We start from the raw sequence: 7,371 nt of genomic DNA, 5'->3' as shown, positions 1-7,371 counted from the left end.
TTATTAGTTATAATGCTTGCAAGGCTTAAGTGATGAGTATTACCGAGAGGGCCCAGAGATACCTCTCCGACAATCGGAGTGACAAAACCTAATCTCAAAATACGCCAACTCAACATGTACCTTCGGAGACACCTGTAGTACTCCTTTATAATCACCCAGTTACGTTGTGATGTTTGGTAGTACCCAAAGTGTTCTTCCGGTAAACGGGAGTTGCATATTTCTCATAGTTGCAGGAACATGTATAAGTCATGAAGAAAGCAATAGCAGAATACTAAACGATCAAGTGCTAAGCTAACGGGATGGGTCATGTCAATCACATCATTCTTCTAATGATGTGATCCCATTAATCAAATGACAATACATGTCTATGGTTAGGAAACATAACCTTCTTTGATTAATGAGCTAGTCAAGTAGAGGCATACTAGTGACTATATGTTTGTCTATGTATTCACACATGTATCATGTCTCCGGTTAATACAATTCTAGCATGAATAATAAACATTTATCATGATATGAGGAAATAAATAATAACTTTATTATTGCCTCTAGGGCATATTTCCTTCAGTCGGCACGCTACCTCTACATATACCATCGGGATTAGTTTTAGACCTAAATAATTGTTAGTTGGTGCCAGCGTTGAGCATGAACATTATATCTGGATCTTGTTTGATGCGAGACGGTTATTCATTTAAATCAGAGAATAATGGTTGTTCTATTTATATGAGTAATATCTTTTATGGTCATGCACCCTTGAAGAGTGGTCTATTTTTATTAAATCTCGATAGTAGTGATACACATATTCATAGTGTTGAAACCAAAAGATGCATAGTTGATAACGATAGTGCAACTTATTTGTGGCACTGCCGTTTAGGTCATATCGGTGTAAAGCGCATGAAGAAACTCCATACTGATGGGCTTTTGGAATCACTTGATTATGAATCACTTGGTACTTGCGAACCGTGCCTCATGGGCAAGATGACTAAAACGCCGTTCTCTGGAACTATGGAGCGAGCAACTGATTTGTTGGAGATCATACATACTGATGTTTGTGGTCCAATGAATGTTGAGGCTCGCGGCGGGTATCGTTATTTTCTCACCTTCACAGATGATTTGAGCAGATATGGGTATATCTACTTAATGAAACACAAGTCTGAAACATTTGAAAAGTTCAAAGAATTTCAGAGTGAAGTGGAAAATCATCGTAACAAGAAAATAAAGTTTCTACGATCTGATCGTGGAGGAGAATATTTGAGTTACGAGTTTGGTCTACACTTGAAACAATACGGAATAGTTTCGCAACTCACGCCACCCGGAACACCACAACGAAATGGTGTGTCCGAACGTCATAATCGTACTTTACTAGATATGGTGCGATCTATGATGTCTCTTACAGATTTACCGCTATCGTTTTGGGGTTATGCTTTAGAGATGGCCGCATTCACGTTAAATAGGGCACCATCAAAATCCGTTGAGACGACACCTTATGAACTGTGGTTTGGCAAGAAACCAAAGTTGTCGTTTCTTAAAGTTTGGGGCTGCGATGCTTATGTAAAGAAACTTCAACCAGATAAGCTCGAACCCAAATCGGAGAAATGTGTCTTCATAGGATACCCAAAGGAGACTATTGGGTACACCTTCTATCATAGATCTGAGGGCAAGATTTTCGTTGCTAAATTCGGATCCTTTCTAGAGAAGGAGTTTCTCTCGAAAGAAGTGAGTGGGAGGAAAGTAGAACTTGATGAGATAACTGTATCTACTCCCTTGTTGGAAAGTAGTTCGTCACAAGAACCAGTTCCTGTGACAACTACACCAACTAGTGAGGAAGCTAATGATATTGATCATGAAACTTTAGATCAAGTTTCTACTGAACCTCGCAGGTCTACCAGAATAAGATCCACACCAGAGTGGTACGGTAATCCAATTCTGGAAGTCATGTTACTTGACCATGATGAACCTACGAACTATGAGGAAGCGATGATGAGCCCAGATTCCGCAAAATGGCTAGAGGCCATGAAATCTGAGATGGGATCCATGTACGAAAACAAAGTATGGACTTTGGTTGACTTGCCCGATGATCGGCAAGCCATTGAGAATAAATGGATTTTTAAGAAGAAGACTGACGCTGATGGTAATATAACTGTCTATAAAGCTCGACTTTTTGCGAAAGGTTTTCGACAAGTTCATGGGGTTGACTACGATGAGACTTTCTCACCCGTAGCGATGCTTAAGTCTGTCCGAATCATGTTAGCCATTGCTGCATTTCACGATTATGAAATTTGGCAAATGGATGTCAAAACTGCATTCTTGAATGGATTTCTGGAAGAAGAGTTGTATATGATGCGACTAGAAGGTTTTGTTGATCCAAAAGGTGCTAACAAAGTGTGCAAACTCCAGCGATCTATTTATGGGCTGGTGCAAGCATCTCGGAGTTGGAATAAACGTTTTGATAGTGTGATCAAAGCATATGGTTTTATACAGACTTTTGGAGAAGCCTGTATTTACAAGAAAGTGAGTGGGAGCTATGTAGCATTTCTGATTTTATATGTAGATGACATATTATTAATTGGAAATGATATAGAATTTCTGGATAGCATAAAGGGATACTTGAATAAAAGTGTTTCGATGAAAGACCTCGGTGAAGCTGCTTACATATTAGGCATCAAGATCTATAGAGATAGATCAAGACGCTTAATAGGACTTTCACAAAGCACATACCTTGACAAAATTTTGAAAAAGTTCAAAATGGATCAGGCAAAGAAAAGTTTCTTGCCTGTGCTACAAGGTGTGAAGTTGAGTCAAACTCAATGCCCGACCACAGCAGAAGATAGAGAGAAAATGAAAGATGTTCCCTATGCTTCAGCCATAGGCTCTATCATGTACGCAATGCTGTGTACCAGACCTAACGTATGCTTAGCAATAAGCTTGGCAGGAAGGTACCAAAGTAATCCAGGAGTGGATCACTGGACAGCGGTCAAGAACATCCTGAAATACCTGAAAAGGACTAAGGATATGTTTCTTGTATATGGAGGTGACAAAGAGCTAGTCGTAAAAGGTTACGTCGATGCAAGCTTTGACACTGATCCGGACGATTCTAAATCGCAAACCGGATACGTGTTTATATTAAACGGTGGAGCTGTAAGTTGGTGCAGTTCTAAACAAAGCGTCGTGGCTGCATCTACATGTGAAGCGGAGTACATAGCTGCTTCTGAAGCAGCAAATGAAGGAGTCTGGATGAAGTAGTTCATTACCGATCTAGGTGTCATACCTAGTGCATCGGGACCAATGAAGATCTTCTGTGACAATACTGGTGCAATTGCTTTGGCAAAGGAATCCAGATTTCACAAGAGGACCAAGCACATCAAGAGATGCTTCAATTCCATTCGGGACCAAGTCCAAGTGGGAGACATAGAGATTTGCAAAATACATACGGATCTGAATGTTGCAGACCCGTTGACTAAGCCTCTCTCACGAGCAAAACATGATCAACACCAAAACTCCATGGGTGTTAGAATCATTACTATGTAATCTAGATTATTGACTCTAGTGCAAGTGGGAGACTGAAGGAAATATGCCCTAGAGGCAATAATAAAGTTATTATTTATTTCCTCATATCATGATAAATGTTTATTATTCATGCTAGAATTGTATTAACCGGAAACATGATACATGTGTGAATACATAGACAAACATATAGTCACTAGTATGCCTCTACTTGACTAGCTCATTAATCAAAGATGGTTATGTTTCCTAACCATAGACATGTGTTGTCATTTGATTAATGGGATCACATCATTAGAAGAATGATGTGATTGACATGACCCATCCCGTTAGCTTAGCACTTGATCGTTTAGTATTCTGCTATTGCTTTCTTCATGACTTATACATGTTCCTGCAACTATGAGAAATATGCAACTCCCGTTTACCGGAAGAGCACTTTGGGTACTACCAAACGTCACAACGTAACTGGGTGATTATAAAGGAGTACTACAGGTGTCTCCGAAGGTACATGTTGAGTTGGCGTATTTCGAGATTAGGTTTTGTCACTCCGATTGTCTGAGAGGTATCTCTGGGCCCTCTCGGTAATACTCATCACTTAAGCCTTGCAAGCATTATAACTAATAAGTTAGTTATGAGATGACGTATTACAGAACGAGTAAAGAGACTTGTCGGTAACGAGATTGAACTAGGTATTGGATACCGACGATCAAATCTCGGGCAAGTAACATACCGATGACAAAGGGAACAATGTATGTTGTTATGCGGTTTAACCGATAAAGATCTTCGTAGAATATGTAGGAACCAATATGGGCATCCAGGTCCCGCTATTGGTTATTGACCGAGAATGGTTTTAGGTCATGTCTACATAGTTCTCGAACCCGTAGGGTCCGCACGCTTAACGTTTCGATGACAGTTTTATTATGAGTTTACAAGTTTTGATGTACCGAAGTTTGTTCGGAGTCCCGGATGTGATTACGGACATGACAAGGAGTCTCGGAATGGTCGAGACATAAAGATTAATATATTGGAAGCCTATGTTTGGACATCGGAATGGTTCCGGGTGAAATCAGCATTTTACCGGAGTACCGGGAGGTTACCGGAACCCCCCGGGGGGTTAATGGGCCTACATGGGCCACGAGGGAGAAGAGAGAAGGAGCCAGGAGGGGGCCGCACGCCCCTCCCCCTCCTAGTCCGAATAGGACAAGGGAAGGGGGGCGGCGCCCCCCCCCCCCTTTCCTTCCCCTCTTCCTCCTCTTCCCCCCCTTCTCCTATTCCAACTAGGAAAGAAGGGAGTCCTACTCCCGGTGGGAGTAGGACTCCCCTCTTGGCGCGCCCTCCTTGGCCGGCCGCCTCCTCCCCCCTGGCTCCTTTATATACGGGGGCGGGGGGGCACCCTAGACACACAAGTTGATCTACGGATCGTTCCTTAGCCGTGTGCGGTGCCCCCCTCCACCATATTCCACCTCGGTCATATCGTCGCAAAGCTTAGGCGAAGCCCTGCGCCGGTAGAGCATCATCATCTTCACCACGCCGTCGTGCTGACAGAACTCATCCCCGAAGCTTTGCTGGATCGGAGCCCGGAGATCGTCATCGAGCTGAACGTGTGCTGAACTCGGAGGTGCCGTACGTTCGGTGCTTGGATCGGTCGGATCGTGAAGACGTATGACTACATCAACCACGTTGTCATAACGCTTCCGCTTATGGTCTACGAGGGTACGTGGACGAACACTCTCCCCTCTCGTTGCTATATCATCACCATGATCTTGCGTGTGCGTAGGAAAAATTTTGAAATTACTGCGTTCCCAACAAAAGCATCGTGCATGTATCGGTTGAAAAGGGTCATCTGCATAGCTGTGTTCTCCGGGCAATTTTCAGGTGATACCATGGTACAACCTACGCACAATTGTAAGACTCTTGGATGACATTGTTGCAAAATGTTCAAGAACTCCCGGGAGCCATCGGATCTGAGATCCAACGGCTCCAAGAAGCCCCTGAAATTATAGCCGAGCCGAGGGAGCATGGGAGAGAAGGGAGAGACAGACGGGGCCCACCCCGCAGTAGTTGCAGCCACTATTCTTCTTCTCCATCTCCTCTGGTATGTTTGGTTCTTGCCTATAGCTGCCCTGCCAATATTGGCTTGCCAATTATTTGGCGTGGGATTCCAACGCCCAGGGTTGGCCAAAGATTTGGCAAGAATCTGTGAAGGAAGCAACAATGGACTCGTTGGCAGCCAAATATTTGGCAACAAACCAAGCAATGCATAGGGAATTTGGCATGACCAATATTTTGGTAGGGTGAGTTGGGGGCATAAACCAAACAGGCCCGCATCATAAGGATGAGAATGGCGTAAACCAGTGGCAATCAAAGTCCGTAATCCCTTTGCCGGTGAATTATAGCTATGGCATCTTGGGTGTAGCTGGTGGATACGTACTCCTAATTGGGTTTCCACGGCATAATATGCTACTACTTGATTATTTTTCACTGAATCTCCAGACATTTCAGATTGAGTGGTTCTGTCAGACTGGTCGCCATGCCAGAACTGGCGACCTGTATGCCGATCTCCCACCATCCTTGTCCCCGCCAACTATTTGAAGTGGTAAGTTTGTCCTCCATCTTTAATTACTTCTTTTTTCATGCATATGACATTGTAATTGCAATATGATGCAAGTGTTAGCTATATGGTAGTGTGTACATTAGCATTCTCTACTTTGGTAAACCGTGCTGAATTTGAATTAACACTGGTGTGACCAAGTTACTTTCCACCCTTTATAATACTCATTCATATTGCTTGTCGGTGTTTAGGTGCTATCCTAATGGTTAGTACATCTGTGCAATTCCAAATCTGTGAATTTCAGGATGAGCAAGAAGCATTTGTTTCTCATCTTGTGAATATGACTGTACTCATTTTCAGTGTCATACAGAAATACTACTGAAATAGTAATCAGCATCATAGTATGCACGAGTTAGGATGGATTTGACATGCATTGGCTACTTTCCCTTGAGTCTTTTTTTTCTTTTCCCCATTTTTACCTACTTATTGAACCGTTTGCGTCTGCTAGTTCCTTCTCCTCAGCATGCCACGTTCTTCTCCTTCCATTGATTGCTTTAGTTAGTTTGTTTGTGGTGGGATCCATTCATCAGATTGCATAAAGCACCAAGTGTTACAGCATTAGTAGCAGCAAACACCACTATTTTTCCAAAAAACTGTCACTTCACAGCATTTTTTATTTCTGTTGGGATGTGCAGCATGCATCATGTGTAATGAATTCTCGCTTTTGGCTGATGAGAGTCACACTTCAGCTGAGGGTGCATGAGGCAGCATGTTAAATTTTTGTTCTGTTGGTTGGTCGTGTCACCAAGTTATCATGCCTGCTATGATTTGTGCGGTAAAATTTACCGTAGTGGCTTATTTTTAAAATTTATTTGTTTTTATCTCACGATGCACTTGCAATTAGAGACTTCGGATCATACTATTGCTCCTGATGTTTGTAAATTAGACCCCCAAAAAAATGCTGTTTTGGCATCATCATATTCGCAATGACCCAATAATCATGCTTGAATTTGCGACTGTAACTGACTCTGGCTTTCCACATGGCAAGCCCACTAACCAAACCAGCCTCATACATCGACTTAGGCATGGACGGCTGAGACATACACTACATCAGAAACATATTTCTAGCCTAATAATGTTAAGCTTGTACCTAGTGGCATATCTTGTAACAGCTGGGCTGTACTAATAAATCAAACTTATTGAATGTAAATTTTACTTATGATGTCTTGATAGGTCAACACTAAATGGTCGCAGTGATATATATATATATATATATATATATATATATATATATATATATATATATATATATATATATATAT

The sequence above is a fragment of the Triticum dicoccoides genome, chromosome 4A (assembly GCF_002162155.2).
Source record: "Triticum dicoccoides isolate Atlit2015 ecotype Zavitan chromosome 4A, WEW_v2.0, whole genome shotgun sequence".
Lineage (NCBI taxonomy): Eukaryota > Viridiplantae > Streptophyta > Magnoliopsida > Poales > Poaceae > Triticum > Triticum dicoccoides.
This window is presented reverse-complemented; position numbering follows the sequence as displayed.